Source organism: Giraffa tippelskirchi, chromosome 1 (genome assembly GCF_054371585.1).
Source record: "Giraffa tippelskirchi isolate mGirTip1 chromosome 1, T2T-mGirTip1v1.2.pri, whole genome shotgun sequence".
NCBI classification, from domain to species: domain Eukaryota; kingdom Metazoa; phylum Chordata; class Mammalia; order Artiodactyla; family Giraffidae; genus Giraffa; species Giraffa tippelskirchi.
In genome coordinates, this window is record NC_137275.1 from 204,183,204 (window position 1) to 204,201,639 (window position 18,436).

The 18,436-nt window shown below is 52.1% G+C and overlaps 1 protein-coding gene across 8 annotated transcripts in view; it reads left to right on the forward strand.

The window, feature by feature from the left end:
* Window positions 1-18,436, forward strand: part of SEMA4D (semaphorin 4D) — a 138,697-nt gene that overhangs the window by 41,688 nt on the left and 78,573 nt on the right. For 4 of the 8 annotated variants that reach the window (XM_081571975.1, XM_081572004.1, XM_081572044.1 and 1 more), the window contains exon 2: window positions 339-410. The exons of 2 other annotated variants lie outside the window; for them this stretch is intronic. The gene's annotated coding sequence lies outside the window, so the exon portion shown is untranslated. Of the gene's footprint in view, window positions 1-338; window positions 411-9,383; window positions 9,483-18,436 lie in introns of all 8 variants that reach the window. 2 more of the 8 variants (XM_081571993.1, XM_081572022.1) reach the window with 1 other exon arrangement.

Below are 18,436 nucleotides of genomic sequence, written 5' to 3' on the forward strand. Positions count from 1 at the left end.
GACCAATTTGGAAGCTTCGTTAATTCTACTTTGTTAGCACTCACACCATTGCTGGCAAGGCCTGACCCGCCCCCACTCCTTTTGTACCTCCAGGAGCTCATGCTCAGTGCTCATGAGGCCAAGGGGGTGGCATGGATGCAATCAGGGTGCAGATGACACTCTTTGCTCATGCAGATGCTGATCTTACCTGGTCTTACCTGGCCAGGTGAGCTGTGCCCCATGACTGAGCCCTGGCCCTGTCTAGTGTCCGTGGCATTTCGTCTGTGTGTAGGATTGGCTGGTAAGGGGTTCCGGCTCACGGTTTGCCTGCTAACGCGTCCCCTTTTCGTCTGTCTCAGACTCTGCCATCCCAGCGGCTAGGAAGAGGCCACATCCCAGTTGCTGATATGTTTGATAACGCTGATCATCAGGTAAGGGATGAAATCTGCCTACAGAGTGCGGTTCTTTTTAGAGGTGGCTCCTGAGCAGGTCTGGTCGTAGGTGTTCCTCCCATCAGTGAGCAGCTTTGTCTGTTTATTACATTTCTGGCACCAGCTGGTGATGGGAAGGCAGAGGAGGAAAGCTGGTGTCAGAAAGCTCAGGTGGCTCTGCTGGAGGGCTCACAGTCTGCGTGGGGGCTGTAGCAGCAGAGACCAGGGCAGGAGAAGGGCTGCTGTGGGGGCTGGCCCAGGAGTGGGGTGTCTGTGGTCAGCGCCAGCTTCCGTGGGCAGGAGGGGAAGGGCTGGGGCTACAGAGTGGAATCACTGCCCAGCCTTGGCATGAATGCCAGCTCAGAGCCTCCTCACTTTCCATCCATCATTATCTTTGGTGCTGCTCTCCTGTGGGAAGGTGGGCAGCATCTTAGGACCTCCAGTCTCACACCCTGGCAGTCATACCTAAACTGGATTTGAAGCTTTGGTATCCACCATGGCCCTGGAGGGCCATCTTCAGCTCAGAGTCCACCTTGGGGCTCCATCTTGAGCTTTCATCACGTTTACTTGCTCTGATTGAGTCGGGAGAGAAGAGGGCTTCTGAGGGAGCCTTTCCGTTTGTTTGGGCTGGGAGCCAGCAGCCCAAGAATAAGCTTCCAGAGAGCTCACTTTGTGAGCTGGCAGCTCTGGACATGGCAGTGGAGGAGGGTGGTGGAAATGTCAGGTGCCTGCCCTGTCAGTCACTCCCCGAGCTGGGGGGTTAGGGGGTGGGCCACGGCCACTTCTGACCTGCAGACATCTGTGCGTGCCCTGGAGAGAGAGCTGGAATAAAAGTCTGTCCAGACGTGCTTGAATTAGACGGAGTTTCTAGGAGTCACTTTTATTTTCAGTGTGTACGCAGGACACTTAAGAGCCACGTCCTCTCCAGGTACCCGTCCTGCTGGTGGAATTGTGAGCCTTCAGTGTTTGGGCCCCGGGTTGGCTCCTGGCCCAGCCTTGCCTCCCTGCCTCTGGGAACTGCCCCACCCCCGTGTTAGGAATCTCCCCCTGGCTTTACTTCTCACATAAACAGATGGTTTACAAAAGGTAATTGAAAAGGAAAAGCTTGGGAAGATTAAAAAGTATTCTAGAACCTGTGTTGAAGAGAAGAAACCAACTCATTTCCGGGATCAGTTTGCTGCTTTGAAGTGGTTCAGATAGAAATTGGTGGGGTTAGCATGGTCTCTTGTTTGCAGATGGGGCAGGTATGTCCTGTTGCTGCTGCGGGCCCATCTGTCTCTATAATGAGAGTCTTGGGGATGTGCTTGAACCAAAGGCAGCCTCTGCAAGGAGCTGACCACTGAGATTGTGTGTTCTCCCACGAGAACGGGGACCAGGTGATCTAGCTTCAAGGTGTGGGATGGTTGGGATGCTGGGGTGCCCACCTTGGGCACAGCACCTGCTTGTGGGCTTCCCCAGAGCATGGAACAGGAGGGAAGTGGGGAGTCTGCAGCCTCCCATCGGGTTCATATGGATGTCTGACTAGGGGTACAGTTTTATGTTTCACCTGTGATTTTTTTTTTCTTAGACTCAAACTCCTAAAGCCTTCCTGCTTCTAGTGAGAACTTGGGTAAAGGAAGTGAATTACTCTGAGTATTTTGGTTTTGGTGATGCCTACTCAACAATCACACAGTCTTATTCTTACCAAGCATGCCCTGTGAGTGCTACTTGGGTACCAGGGTGGCCCCCAGAGGCAGGGGGCTCCACAGGCGTGAGATAGGCCACCTGTCCGTAAGAGGTGTGCTTTTATTTTTAGCACGTGGCATTCGGTATCTTGCAGAGCTGAGAGTGGCATGACTGTAGGTGTAATTATTGTTTGGTTGCTCAGTCATGTCTGGCTCTTTGTGACTCCATGGACTGCAGCACACCAGGCCTTCCTGTCCTTCACCATCTCCCAAAGTTGGCCCAAGTTCACATCCATTGCATTGATGATGCCATCCAGCCATCTCATCTTCTGACACCCTCTTCTCCTTCTGTTCTCAATCTTTCCCAGCAGCAGGGACTTTTCCATTGAGTCAGCTGTTCGCATCAGATGACCAAAATACTGGAGTTTCAGCTTCAGCATCAGTTCTTCCAATGAGTGTTGAGGTTTAATTTCCCTTAAGATTGACTGGTTTGATTTCCTTGTTGTTCAAGGGACTCTCAAGAATCTTCTCCAGCACCACAGTCCAAAGGCATAATTCTTTGTCACTGTACCTTCTTTACGGTCCAACTCTCATATCTTTATGTGACCACTGGGAAGACTAGATGTAATTAAGTGATGCTGGAATAGGAGTTAATTACTCCTATGTGTCAGAAGGCCTGGGAGGGCTCTCTGGTCCACTGGCTGAGGCCCTGTGAGGCTCTCACCTGGACAAGCTCCCAGGACCACCTCCCAAGGGTGTACAGAGTCCTGGGGTGCTGCTGTAACCAAAAATGTGTGGTCTGAGCTTTTAGTCTCACAGACTGGCCTGTTCAGTTCAGTTCAGTTCAGTCGCTCAATCGTGTCCGACTCTTTGCAACCCCATGAATTGCAGCACGCCAGGCCTCTCTGTCCATCACCAACTCCCAGAGTCTACCCAAACCCATGTCCATCGAGTCGGTGATGCCATCCAACCATCTCATCATCTGTCGTCCCCTTCTCCTCCCGCCCCCAATCCTACCCAGCATTAGGGTCTTTTCCAATGAGTCAACCCTTCACATGAGGTGGCCAAAGTATTGGAGTTTCAGCTTCAACATCAGACCTTCCAATGAACACCCAGGATTGATCTCTTTTAGATGGATTGATTGGATCTCCTTGCAGTCCAAGGGACTCTCAAGAGTCTCCTCCAACACCACAGTTCAAAAGCATCAATTCTTCAGTGCTCAGCTTTCTTCACCGTCCAACTCTCGCATCCATACATGACCACTGAAAAAACCATAGCCTTGACTAGACGGACTTTTGTTGGCAAAGTAATGTCTCTGCTTTTCAATATGCTATCTATGTTGGCCATAACTTTCCTTCCAAAGAGTAAGTGTCTTTTAATTTCATGGCTGCAGTCACCACCAGCAGTGATTCTGGAGCCCCCAAAAATAAAGTCTGACACTGTTTCCACTGTTTCCCCATCTATTTCCCATGAAGTGATGGGACCAGATGCCATGATCTTAGTTTTCTGAACGTTGAGCTTTAAGCCAACTTTTTCGCTCTCCTCTTTCACCTTCATCAAGAGGCTCTTTAGTTCTTCTTCACTTTCTGCCATAAGGGTGGTGTCATCTGCATATCTGAGGTTACTGATATTTCTCCCGGCAATCTTGATTCCAGCTTGTGTTTCTTCCAGCCCAGCGTTTCTCATGATGTACTCTGCATATAAGTTAAATAAGCAGGGTGACAATATACAGCCTTGACGTACTCCTTTTCCTATTTGGAACCAGTCTGTTGTTCCATGTCCAGTTCTAACTGTTGCTTCCTGACCTGCATACAGGTTTCTCAAGAGACAGGTCAGATGGTCTGGTATTCCCATCTCTTTCAGAATTTTCCACAGTTTATTGTGATCCACACAGTCAAAGGCTTTGGCATAGTCAATAGAGCAGAAATAGATATTTTTCTGGAACTCTCTTGCTTTTTCGGTGATCCAGCGGATATTGGCAAGTTGATCTCTGGTTCCTCTGCCTTTTCGAAAACTAGCTTGAACATCTGGAAGTTCACAGTTCATGTATTGCTGAAGCCTGGCTTGGAGAATTTTGAGCATTACTTTACTAGCATGTGAGATGAGTGCAATTGTGCGGTAGTTTGAGCATTCTTTAGCATTGCCTTTCTTTGGGATTTGAATGAAAACTGATCTTTTCCATGAATTGCTTATTGCCAAATTCAGACTTAAATTGAAGAAAGTAGGGAAAACCACTAGTCCATTCAGGTATGACCTAGATCAAATCCCTTATGAGTATACAGTGGAAGTGACAAATAGATTTAAGGGACTAGACCTGATAGACAGAGTGCCTGATGAACTATGGACAGAGGTTCGTGACATTGTACAGGAGACAGGGATCAAGAAAATCCCCATGGAAAAGAAATGCAAAAAAGCAAAATGGCTGTCTGAGGAGGCCTTACAGATAGCTGGGAAGAGAAGAGAAGCGAAAAGCAAAGGAGAAAAGGAAAGATATTCGCATCTGAATGCAGAGTTCCAAAGAATAGCAAGGAGAGATAAGAAAGCCTTCCTCAGCGATCAGTGCAAAGAAATAGAGGAAAACAACAGATTGGGAACGACTAGAGATCTCTTCAAGAAAATTAGAGATACCAGAGGAACATTTCATGCAAAGATAGGCTCGATAAAGGACAGAAATGGTACGGACCTAACAGAAGCAGAAGATATTAAGAAGAAGTGGCAAGAATACACAGAAGAACTGTACAAGAAAGATCTTCACGACCCAGATAATCACGATGGTGTGATCACTCACCTAGAGCCAGACATCCTGGAATGGGAAGTCAAGTGGGCCTTAGAAAGCATCACTACGAACAAAGCTAGTGGAGGTGATGGAATTCCAGTTGAGCTATTTCAAATCCTCAAAGGTGGTGCTGTGAAAGTGCTGCACTCGATATGCCAGCAAATTTGGAAAACTCAGCAGTGGCCACAGGACTGGAAAAGGTCAGTTTTCATTCCAATCCCAAAGAAAGGCAATTCCAAAGACTGGCCTGAGAGACTCATTAATGTAAAAACTATACGTGACTCACTTCATTCTAATGCTGATCTGTGCATGATGTTAGCTCAGAAGTGTCCTTTAAGGCTTACAGTATAGATTATATTGCAGGAACAACAGGTCACCCACACGGAGGCATGCACAGAGTGGTGTGTGTCCAAAAGCTGTTGTAATATGATGGGGGCGCCTGAGCACCACCCAGCTCAGGGGCACCCCGGTCAGTCTCTAGTGAGAGACAGTCTGCAGGCACTGGTGGCCCTCTGTCCTGCTGAGGACGGGGCTCCGAAGAGCCAGGCCTGGGGTAGACAGAGGGCTGTGTCCAGGACCTCCCTCCATGGCTGTCACCCGACTCTGATCTTGTTGGGTCCCTTTATAGTGAGTGGAAGCTTCTACACCTGCAGCCACACCTGGACCCGCACTGTCCAACACTGTGGCCGACACCACTCAGGGCGAGGAGCACTCCACGTGTGGCCGGTCAGAGCCAGGTGGTGTGCTGCCTGGGGAGACCTTAGACTCAGAAGCAACAGGAAAATGTCCTGTCCACGACTCTATTAGTTATGTGTTGGAAGGATTGGCTGTGTATTGGGCTAAATCAAGTGTGCTGTTAACACAAACTTTACCTGGTTTGTTTTTGCTCTCAGTATGACTGGTAGGCACACATGTGATCTGAGATCACACATGTGGCTCACGTGTGTGACCCACCTGGTGTTTCTTTGGGAGGTGCAGGTCTAGACTGTGCCCTCTGCATTTGAATTTCTCCTGTCGAGGCTGGGCCCACAGTCTGGGAGGCACAGACTAGGGACTCAAAGAATGAGGAACTGTCGGGCTTTGAGAAGACGTCTAAGCCAGCTCTAAGTGCAGTTGTTTTTGCCTTTCTGCAGACAGGGACTGCACAGGGACTTCAGGCTGCACAGGGACTTCCAGGCCTCAGCCAAGAAATGGGTCTGTGCTCAGATGGCATTTCTCCTGCACAGGGAACCGAGTAGTCGGCTTTGGTGAGCATGCTGCTCCCCAGAAAGATGGTCCCGGCGCCCTGATGATCAGGCTGCCCTTTATCTGGGCTCCCTGTTATCCAGCCTCCCCATTGTCTGGGCTTCGGTTTCCCTATTTTTCGTGGATAAAGAAACGTGCAGTGCGTCCGGCTTGATCTGCCACGTACAGCTGTGGTCTGTGCACGCTGTTTGGCGTGCCGAGCCTGTGAGTGAGTGATGGCCTTGGTGAATCCCTGCCACTGATCTGATGTGGGGGAGGGACCACCGTTTAACCCTCTCCTGCCCCTGGAAGCCCCGCCGACGATCTGCTGAATGGGGGCTGCCGTTTGAGCAGCTGCGGGGCACGTGGCCCGAGTGCTGGGAGAACCCTGCAGGCCTTCTCACATCTGGCTGGGCTATTTATATCCCACAAAGGCCTGTTTTTCTCTGAAAAGAGTGGGCATGTGGCGATGCCGTCATGCGCAAGGGCCAGTGAAGTGAGCCTTTCAGTAAATGACTTTCTGGGGTGTCCGGCACATTTTCGTGGCACGCACAGGCCTCAGGGTTCCACGTCTGCCCCGTGCTGTGGTTCACATGCACACACAGAGCTTGGGTGGGGCTGCGGCCCCGATCTGGTGTTGGGGCGCATGGCTGGCCCCAGGGCGCGGAGCCCTGTCAGCCTCCAGGCTCCATCACTCTGACGGTGCACTGAGCTCCTGAGCTGTGCTCCGCACACTCTAGGCACTGGCTTTCCACAGTGGAGAAGCTTTCTGCTGTTGGGGAGGATGGACCACAAAGGGGATCAGTAAGTCAGATTTTGGGGTGAAGTGTTGGTGGGTGCAAAGAAGAGAAAGTAAGTAGAGAAGGGGTCCTGGGAGTGCCTCGCAGAGAAAGGGCAGTTGGTTGAGAAAAGATAAGATCTGGACCTGGGTTTCGGGAATAGCATTCCAGGCAGAGGGGACAACAGGTGCAAAGGCCCTGAGGCAGGAGTGTGCTCAGGTGTCGAGGAGGGGCAGGTGAGAGGAGAAGACGTAGGTGGATGGTGAGCTTATTGGTGCTCAGAGATGCTGAGATGGGAGCCCTGAGAGCCAAGGGTTTGGACAGAACTGCCGGCATCTAGGAAGAATGGACCCTGGAAGGTAGGATGGAGCACCCTGTGAGGCGGCTGTGAGGTGAACAGGGAAAGAGGTGGTGGCTTGGGCCAAAGTGCAGCAGTAGGGGTTGGAGGATGGCCCGACTGGTCATTTATTTGGAGGTGAAACTGAGGGGACTTTCCTCGAGGTTGGGTCTGGAGTGGGGTGGGGGGCTGAGGATGCACTGAGGTTTTGGCTGAGCAGCTGGAAGGATAGAGGGTCCACTTATAGGCCAGCTCCACGCAGGCTGTCTAGGAGGGAGTATGGTTTGAGGCACGTGAAGTTTGGAGGGGAGGAGGTTCTGGGAGCTTACACCTGGAGTCAGGGAGATGTCCAAGGGGTGGCCCTGAGGGGTGGGACCCAGCTCAACTCCCGGGGGGCAGGCTGCGTGGTCTGGGGACGTCCCTCCTCCCTGTGTTCATCAGGTGAGGCTGGCCGGTGTGGGACTCAAGGATGGGCCTGTGGGGTGAGATGGGACTTGATGCAAGACTCGGACAGGTGGCTGGATGGGAAAGGAGAGTACGTGGGTGGCGTGTGGCAATGCAAGTCCTGCTCAGTTGAGCCCCTTGGTGTGAATGGTGGGGTCCTAATGTGTCTGGAGGTGAGGAGGGAGAGTGGCAGGGGTGGGGTGAGGCAGAACCCCCCATCCCTGGCTCGGCTGGGCTGGCAGACTCTGCACAGCATGGTTTGGAGAGCAGGAGGCGAGTTTAGAAAGGAAGTGCCTCCATCTTTCTGTGTAAGCCTTTATGGATACTCTTGATGGCTTCGTTGGTTTGTTTTGCTGCCTCATTGGAAAGACATGGCTCTCCAGGGGCTTGGATAGCCTATGCCTTTGAGTCAAAGGGACACTCATTTTTTTTTCGGGAAAATGCCTTGGGAAGCAAAGGGACCGCACGAGAATCTGAGAGGCCCAGCTGTGTTCATTATCATGGTGGGGGTCCTTGTCTTTGTCTTCTCGGCCATGTTGAGGGAAGATGTTGCTTAATTACTGACTGGTCAGTGGTCGTTAAGAACTTGGACCAGGCGCTACTCGGAGCTACTCACTCAGGCTCCGGGATTGAGTTTTTGGTCCTTTGTAGCAGGCTGAAGGATGGCCTCCAAAGAAGTCAGATTCTAATTCCTGGAACCTCTGAGTGGTACCTTTTCTAGAGATAGAATTTTTGCAGACGTGATTCAGTTAAGAATCTTGCATGCGGAGGTGGTCCTGGGCTATATCTGATGGGCCCTAAATGCCATCACAAGTGTCCTTATGAGAGGTAGGCAGCAGAGATGTGAAAGATAAGAGGAGAAAGGTGTTGTGAAGATGGAAACAGATATTAGAGTGATATGGGTGTGGTGGCTAATTCTGTGTGTCAGCTTGACTGTGCCAGACACTTGGTCAAACCTGATTCTGGGTGTGTCCAGGCGAGATTAGCTTTTGAATATGTAGGCAGACTGAGGCAGATTGCCCTCCCCCATGTGGGTGGGCCTCATCCAATCAGTTGAGGGCCTGACTGGAGCAGAAAGGTGGAGTGAGAATTCCCTCTCTCTGCCGGGCTGTCTTTGAGCTGAGACATTGGTTTTCTCCTGCCTTCAGATTAAGACTAGAGATGGAACTTGCATCGTCAGCTCTCCTGGGTCCAGCATGCTGACTGCCGATCTCAGGGCCTGTCAACTTCCATGGTCACGTGATCAGATTCATTAGAATAAATCCCTTTCTCTGTGTATACACATCCTATCGATTCTGTTTCTCTGGGGGTGCTGACTCATACAGTGGCCACAAACCAAGGAGTGCCAGAAGCCACCGAAAGCTGGAAGAGGCCAGGAAGGATTCTCCCACAGAGCCTCTGGAGGGAGCGCAAGCCTGCTGACACCGTGATTTCAGCCCAGAGAAACTGATTGCAGACTCCTGGCCTCCAGAACTCTGAGAGAATAGGTTTCTGTTGTTCTAAGCCACCCGGTTTAGAGTCATTTGTTAGAGCTGCCACAGGAAAAGAACACGGCCAGTGTAAACAGTGCTCCTGTAAATACCCCAGCCACACGCACGGGCTGTTATTCAGGCATGGATTTCAGGGAGTGGCACTACGGGGCCAGGGTGTGTGTCTCTTTGTTTTATAGATCGTGCCAGGTCGCCTTCTGAAAAGATCTAGCAGTCCATCTCTTTCCTGCATGGATGAGTGTGTACCCTGATCCTACAGGTTCTCTCAGTGGTGGGCATGAGCGGTCTTTCTGACTTTGTCGGTCTGAGAAGTCCAGAGCAGCAGCTTTTTTCCTTGATGTGTGTCTCCTTGAATCTGGTGAGTTTAGGATCTTTGCTCAAAGATCCCTCCATCTGTGAATTGCCCATTTGGGTTCTTTGCCCGTGTTTTTCTTAGGGTGTTTCTCCCTCCCTTATCCTTTTGTTGTTGTTGTTATTTAGTCGCTAGGTTGTGTCTGACTCTTTGTGACTCCGTGGACTGTAGCCCACCAGGCTCCTCTGTCCATGGAGTTCTCCAGGCAAGAATACTGGAGTGGGTTGTCATTTCCTTCTCCAGGGGATCTTCCCAACCCAGGGATAGAATCTGTGTCTCCTTCATTGGCAGACATATTTCTTTACTATTGAGCCACCAGGGAAGTCCTATTGTGGGGGCTTTTCATTTGTTATAGGAATGGGTGGTTTTCTGTCTTGAAAACATTTACTCCCCAGTTCTGTTGTTTGCTAATTACTTTTACTAAGGTGTCATTTGCCATCAAGATTAAATCATTATATAGTCAAATATGTTTCTTTTCTTTTATGACTTCAAAGCGTTAATAACTATATTTGTTAGAAAGATTCCATGGGCTCTCTATTGATTTCTAGGTGTTTTATTGTTTTGTGTACAAATTCTGCTCTTGAGCCTGTCTAAAACTGCTTTTGCATAACAGGAAGTAAGATGCTTGAGGGAGGGGAGTGTAATTTTATTTCCCTCCAGTGTACCAGCACTAAATAATTATTCAGTGATCAGTCCTTTGACCAATGAATTGAACTTCAGCTCTGTGGTATATTATGGTCTCATGTAAACTGGTTCCCTTAAGGGATTCTCCAATCCATCCCACTGACCTGTTCGTCTTCTGTGTGCCAGGTTTACATTGGCAGCAGCTGTATGTATGGTGTGTTTCCAGAGCTGGTAAAGGAACTCCCCTTGCTGAGCTCTGTGTGTGTGATGAGATGTTACAGGACTGTTCTTCTAATGCACTCATGACTGCGTAGCCATGTTTACATGTATCATGGCTCCTGGGAAGAGGAAGATGTGGGTGGATGCATGATGTTTGTGCTGCCAGGGACAGGGGGCAGGAAGGTATGGTGAAGGTTGGAGAGGGAGCCAGGTGAAAAAGGACACAAAGACTTTTGCATTGTGTAAAATACCCCTCTGCACAGGCAGAATTTTTCAAGATGATCGAATAAGTGAAATAGCAGTATTCAAGGGATAAGGCTGACTGACTCATTGGAAAAGACCCTGATGCTAGGAAAGAGTAAGGTAAGAGGAGAAAGGGACGACAGAGGATGAGATGATTGGATGGCATCACCGACTTGATGGACATGACTTTGAGCAAACTCAGGGAGTTGGTGATGGGCAGGGAGGCCTGGCGTGCTGCAGTCCATGGGGTTGCAAAGAGTTGGACATGACTGAGCAACTGAACTGAACTGAACTGAAGGAATAAGGCACTAAAAGAGAAAAAGTTTATCATGGAAAGATAACATACGGTGCTGGCTCCACCGTCGTGTTGGGGACTTGCTGTGGCGTTGGTGTTCTCTGGGTATGGATGCTATTACTCTGCACGTGGTGGGGCGTGTGTGTACTTAGTGGGGTGCCTGTGCCCTTGGCGTGTATGTATACTGCCGTTCCCAGGTACCCCGTGTCCAACAGCTGCCTCAGGAGCTCACACCTGGGCACTGACTTGGGCCCTCTGGGCTGCCGTGCCCTGTCTCCCCAGTGCCCTTTGTGTACCCCAGATGTCCTTTGTGTCCCCCAAACGCCCTCTGCACCCAAGCTCCCACAGTGCTACTCAAGCTGGACTGGCTCCACCCACACTGGGAACCTGCTGAGGTCAGGGCAGTGCTTATCCTCTTGGGGCCCTCGCCCTGCCCACACTGCAGGTGGAGGGGCGCCTTGAGCTGCGTGCCCCTGAGCCCACACAGGACAACAGCTATCTCACATAAGGAAGCTGGGTGCGGCAGAAGAGGGCGTGGGGTGGGATGGGTGTAGGCGCCGCAGGCTCAGGGCTGTCCTGTCGCTCTGCCCTGCAAAGGTCCTCCTTTGGCAGCTGCTGGTGGCCCAGCCTGCTTCTCGGGTGGCAGCCACGGGTGGGGGTGGTGGTCCAGGATGCACTTTGCAGGCTGGCTCATTTGTCCCCCGGGTGACTGGAGGCTCTCTGCTTTGCTGACAGTGGAAGGTGAACCAGGAGCCTCCCTGTGCGTGGGGGAAGGAGGAGGAGGTGGCGCTGCTGCAGGGGTGGCGTCTGCCTGCTGGTGTGTGTGTTCCTTGTGGACCACTCAGGTCCTCTAGATGTGGGGTTGGCCCCTGTGATGGCGATTGCAGGCGGGCCTGGTGCACCACAGGCCTTTCCTGATGGCTCAGTTAGTAAAGAATCCGCCTACAATGCTGGAGACCCCGGTTTGATTCCTGAGTTGGGAAGATCCTCTGGAGAAGGGATAGGCTACACACTCCAGTATTGTTGGGTTCCCTGGTGGCTCAGCTGGTAAACAATTCGCCTGCAATGCAGGAGACCTGGGTTCGATTCCTGGGTTGGGAAGATCCCATGGAGAAGAGAAAGGCTACCCACTCCAGTATTGTTGGGTTCCCTGGTGGCTCAGCTGGTAAAGAATTCGTCTGCGATGCGGGAGACCTGGGTTTGATTCCTAGGTTGGGAAGATCCCATGGAGAAGAGAAAGGCTACCCACTCCAGTATTCTGGCCTGGAGGATCCCGTGGAGTCTGGCCTGGCCTGGACTCCTTCCCTGGAGGAGTCCATGGGGTCACAAAGAGTCGGACACGACTGAGCGACTTTCACTTTCACTGGTGCACTGCAGGGTGGGTGTTTGCTGGGCACACTTGTACCAGGTCCCAGTGCTGGCCCAGGGTCTGTTCCTGGTGGTCTCTCTGCTTCCTTCCTGGGAAGGGGTAAGCAGGGTGGGCCAAGGACCCCGGTTGTGCTGGGCGGTGTCTAGCACTGATCCCCTCCAGGCCTGCATGGATCATCACCCTCCATGAGTGGGTTTTGACACAAGAGCTCGAGGGGCATGGGTGTGTGGTGCTGATCCTTTGCCAGCTCTTCGTTTGCCAGTGAAAATCATCTGTCTTTCCAAATTTCACCTGGACTCTGTACTTCCAGCCAACGGAGGAGGTGGCCCTGGCCGGGCAGTTTCTTCTGATGTGTCCGATCCTGCCGGCGCCTGCCGTTCCTTGCTGCATGCACCCTGCTTCTCTGAGATTCTGCCGGCGCCTGCCGTTCCTTGCTGCATGCACCCTGCTTCTCTGAGATTCCGCAGGCACTTGGCTTCCTTATAACTACGTGTGCTGCTGCGACCCAGCAAGTTCAGTGTGCCTTGCAGAGCTGTTTGCATTTAATAGACACCAGGAAGCTTGAAAATATGAGGCCACCCCTTCCACACCAGTGGGGCTGTGGCTGGCCGCCGGACAGCCCCTTGGCCTCCAACCCAAGGAGCCCCTCCCACTGCTCCGGCAGTGACTGTGACCCAGGCCACATAGGGGAAGTAGACCGAATCAGGGGCTGGTCTGTGGCCAGCAGGGGTGGGTGGCCAGCAGGGGTGGGAAGGATGTGTGATGTGTTTCCGGTGGCCTGGCTGGGGAAGGGGCATTAGTAAAAAATGAGCTCACCAGCCTCACCCGTGTCAGTCTGCAAGTCCCTACCTGCACAGTTCGGGCTCCTGCACACTGAGCTGCGTGCCCAGTGGGGAAGAGAGAAGAGACATTTAAAAACCCAGCTGTGGGATGCAAGAGGTGCTGTCAGCACCCCATGTCCACCTCCTCCATGCCCTGTGGGGTGATTGTCCCCTGCATGAGGCGTTCACCCTCTGGCCAGTCCCCAATCCTTTGTCCTAACAGTGGAGTCTGGTGCTGAGTTTCTGATCGGAGTCCACAGTTTAACTAGATTTTAGTGCAGGCCCATGTAGAAAGGAAAACAGAAAGCGCTGGCCTAGTGTGGAGGTGAAAGTGGTGAGAGGGACCCAGGGGCTGTGTAGAAAGCAAGCAGCCCTGATGGCAAGTGGGCCGAGGTGGCTGGGCGTTTGGGACCCTGCAGCCCTGAGAAGGAGTCTCTAGTTCTGGGCGGTGGGTGATCGGTGCCCTCTCACCGCTTCTGCCTCTGGGCCGCCTTTGCCCCCTGCTCATGGCCAGGGCATCCTAATGCTGTGGTAAGAGCCCAAGGTCATCCTACCAGTAACAGCACTCTGGCCACATCTCTCTTCTGGCCTTGGACCCACTATGCTGGGCTCTTGCCTCAGCACCCTTGGGTTCTCTGCCTGGCAACTTGTTTCCCCCAGCTGGAAAATGGCTCATCCACCACGCATACCCCCATGAGTCCCCCAGGGATCCTGTCTATTGCACAGACCCCCCCTACTCCCTGAGAGTACCTAAGATGGCATGTCCACAAAGCAGGTTCCGCCCCCCCCCAGAGCCCCCACGATTATCTGTCCCTCCGTGGTCCCTTACTTGTTTTTTTTCCTGGAAGATCACGAGCTTGTAACCCAGAGGGGCCTGGGCACATTTGAAGGGTGTGGAGGATGCCCTGAGTGGATGATCGGTGGGAGATGCCAGAGCAGAGGACAGAGTCAAGGTGGTCAGCTTGGCTGTGGACAGTAGTGTGTAGGGTGTGTCCAGGTGAGGGGGCGGTGGGAGAGAAGCCTCGTGTCCTGAGTGGCCCACAAGATGAGGGTCAGGTCAGAGGGCAGGTGATGAACCACCAGACCTCTGTTGTCCATCTGAACTGTTCTTGGTAAGACTGAAGCGTGGCTGGTCTGTCACTGGAGCTTTTCCTCATGCTGTCTGGCACTTGACGGCTGTGACCAAGGCCATGCACTAACTGGAGAATTATTAACATGGTGCATTCTTGAGCCAAATAAGGTTGAATTCATGCTTAAAATTGGTGTGAAGATGTGGTAAGCTTGAACATGGGTCAGTTGGTTTTCATTGGACCTAAATTTATGCAGTGGGTTCTTTGCTAACTTTTTTAAAAGTGCAAGTATGTGTAAATAGGTTTTTAAAAATAGACACTTCTCTTGCTTTTTACTGCAAGTCGAATTGACCCACTGATGCACTCTGAGTCCTGAGGTCTGCAGTGGGCTGCAAAGCTCTGGAGATGGGTCGGCTGAGCTAGTGCTGATCCAAGGAGCACCTTTGCAGTGGAAGACGAATTAAATTTTACGTCTTGTTATTTATGGATGGCGAAGGCTGCTGTTTGAAACCCTGAGCTTCTGTTTGGGACCTTAATTTTTGGGTGAAATCTTTAATCACAGAAGAAAAGTGTTTCCGCAAGTGTTTCTTTTAATATTACTGTCGCTTTAAGAAAATGGCCTTCAGAGCTAACTGTCTTCATAGGCAGTTTATAGACCAGAGTGGTTTTGACTCTCAGCACCTAGACCTTAAGGGAATCAAAGAAACTCTGTTTTTTAAAACAGGTAGCTCATATATTATAAATCTATGAAAATATTCTAGAATTGTAAGCCATATTGCCTATTTTCTGAAAGTCTTAAAATACATAAATTATATGTAATTCTAGTCAATGAATGTAAAGAATATTTCAGTTTGTTGCCTCAAAATACCTTGAAAGCCAGAAACGTTCTTGTTTCTTATAAATGACAGAATAAAGTGTTTTCATAATGCTGGTTTGACTGGAGAAGCAGCTTTTAACTCTTGAAGGGATGGATTAATATTTTCTCCAACTTCATGAGCCCAGCTCGGTCACTGACTGAGGGCCACAGTCACCTGGCACCTTCGGCCAAGTCATGGAGCACGCGTGCTTGGACATCTGATGAGAACTGTCACAAGGCCCTGGACAGCTCTGAAAGTCGTCCCCACGCCATCCCAGGACACGGCATTCCCACTGAGCCCACCTGAGCACTAACTGTGGCTGTCCTGCCTCTCTTGCATCTTGTGTCCAAGCCAGGGCATTGTCACCAAAGGCTCCTAGGGAGAGGAAGGTGCAGGAGGTCACCGGACAGGTGCCTGGGAGCAGCTGGGACCACTCCTGGGAGCCGAGTCTGCATTGTCACCCCTTGTCATAGTCCTGCAGCATCCTGCGCACACTGTGTGTCTCCCACGGCCTCTGTGGCTCATTAGAACCCTCCAATTAGAAAAGGCAAAGACCAGCATGCTGCCCCTGCCTGCACGGTATTTGGGTCAGCAGGTGGGATGGACCTACCTGGTTGCTGGGTTTAAGGGATTTTTAGACTTGAGGTCTGGGACCGAGCAAGTTTCAGTCCTGCAGGGGCAGGGCATGGATCTCTCCTATAGCATGGCTGTGCCCATCAGATGAGTGCAGCCATTCTCAATTCTGCTTACTACCAAGACCCAGACACCCAGTGTTTGTGGCAGTCATATGGCTATGTCTGCCTGCCCCATGGCCTGACTTCCTTCACCGGACACATCGGCCAGTCCTCTGTCCTGGTGCCCAGAGGTGGACCTCAGGAGTCTCTGGCCATTGCAGGCAGCACCTGAGGGTCAGTGCCTACTGTCACCAAACTCTGCTATGTCTGAGACCCAGGTCCTCCTATCATGGAGTGTGGAATTTTTCATAGCAGCAGTAGAGCCCAGGTGGCCCTAGTGGTAAAGAACCCATCTGCCAGTGCAGGAGAGAGAAGAGACGCAGGTTCGATCCCTGGGTTGGGAAGATCCCCTGGAGAAGGGCATGGCAACCCACTCCAGTATTCTTGCCTGGAGAATCCCATGGACCGAGGAGCCTGGCGGGCTACAGTCCCTGGGGTTGCAAAGAGTCAGACACGACTGAAGCCACTTTCCATGCACGTGGTAGAGCTGTAGGTGCTGCTCTTTTGGGAGAGGGGGAGGTTGGGGTGGTGCTGGGTGCTGGTCAGAGGCCGTGTCTGGTGGGGCCGAGCCTGTGGTGTCTGCCCGTCTCCTCAGGATGGTTCACAACCAGGTGCGGGCCCCACCATCCTCACGCTGTGCCCCATTCCAGGCCCCTCAAAGGGATGGCCACCGCTGCACTGGCACTCGTGTGCCCCCATCCAGCCACCCCTGCAGATAGCATGGTGGCCCCCAGGCTAGCCTCACTCTCAAGAGGATGTCCTGATGGGCAGTCTAGTCAGGAGGCAGAAGAGATGCTCCTTTGCCAGCTCTTCTTCCCGTGTTGGTTTTTGGGCAGCAGTGCCGAGGTGTCTTGTGCACATCACGTCCCTGTTCACCCTCGCTGCCACCATGCAGCCATGACTGGACTGGATGCTGTGGCTCTCCCTGTTTTCAAGGCTGGACACTGACATTTGGAGAGGCTCTGGGGCTTGCTGGGACCGTGCAGGAGAGCCTGGGTGAAAGGCAGCTCCCTATTCACGACCCGGAGCCCGAGGCCCTCACCCTGTGGCTGGGCCTGTGTGATTCTTGAACACCAAGGGGCCTGGTCCCCTTCCCCATCCCTGCACGGCTCTAAGGACCTTTCTTCTCGGGGACAGGAGCTCCTGGCTCCTCCCTCGGCCTGAGCCGGCCCTGCCCGTGCCCCTGAATGAGCCCACACAGGAGAACAATTGGGTCCACATCGCGGGCGCACAGCTGGCCATTGAGAGGGATGAGAATGGGGCAAGCATGTTCCATGGCCTGAGGGAGGCTCACTGCGGCGGCCTTGTCCCACTGCTGAACGGCTCCTTGTCGTGGCCCCTGTGAACCCCGCTGCCATGGCCTGTCCCCCTGGCCCCACCCAGGCTGCACCCTGGAGACCGAGATGTCAGGACAGACCTGGGCAGCAGAGCTCCCTGTGAGGACAGGGGTGAGGGAGCCCGTCGGCGAGTGTGGCCCCTGGGAGAGGTAAGGCCGCTGGGCTGGGCGGCAGGGGCTTGGCTCTTTAGGGTTTGCTGCCAAGAAGCCTAGCATTTTCTTCTCTTTTTTTCCCCAATGGTATGATTTATTTCCTGCTGGAGTATTCTGAGTGCCTGCCATGTGAGACCTTGTTTAACCCTCTGAATAATCAGATGACCTACAGTCATCCCCATTTCATTGACACGGAGATGTGTATAGTGAGGCCAAGTACTTAGAGCATCCCAGCATTTTCTTATTATTTGTGCAGATGGGTTTTTGTTTTCTCAGTTCTCATGGCTCAGGTGAACAGGAGTGGGCTGAGTAAGCAGACAGATGTCCTTTTATCCCTCGACCTGAGTGACCAGGGCCTGAGTGATTGATAACCCTTCTCAAGGACCAGAGGAGTTTGTTTACGAGAACTGCACAGATGCACGTCAGCAGGTGTCCAGGGCTGAGGCTGTGATTCAGGGCAGGCACTCTGCTGGCCAGGGGAGGCTCCAGGGTCCTTTTCTTGAGCAGCTGATTCATATCCCTGTGAACGGATCATAATGTGGGCATGGGCCAGGAGTGTTCATCACCTCCCTTTATTGTTTGGGATAGCTTAGGTCTCTTGGTTTCTCCCTTTCATATGTGCTTGGTAAGTAGTGTGTGAAGGTCATGGGCCTTGAGTCCAGTAGAACTCAAGTGTGTTGAAGTCCAATAACTGGGGAGGATTCTTGCTGTATTTTGGAGGGGTTGCTGGGCCGGGGCTGGGGGGAGCTGGGGAGAGAGCCAGAAATACACCAGAAACGCTGCCATACCAGCTTGGAAAAGCTCGGTGCTTAGGGGCTTGATAAAAAGAAACAGTGGCAGGAAAGTGCCCAGACTGAGGACCGTGGAGGGAGTTCTGAGGTTAGAATTAACATAGGAATAGGGCTGTGAATAGGGATGCTTGTAATCCTTCCAAAATTGGGATAAAATTTGCATCTGAATGACTCATCAAGGCACGATTGCCTTGGAATGTGTGGTTTCCTTTCTTATTTTTCAGTTCCTACTACCAATTATTTGCATTTTTTATTCAACCAGCATTCTTAATGCTACCTTACAATTGCCCTCATCCTGACTTTTCCTAGCCTGGATTTCTGCATTGGCATCTCCCACCCTGTCTTCATGGAGGGTGAGCTGGAGTGATGGTCTCCTCTCTCAGCCACCCCCATTCAACACAGCACCCATGTGGACGCCTAGCTCTCAGGCCAGCTGGCTAACTCAGCC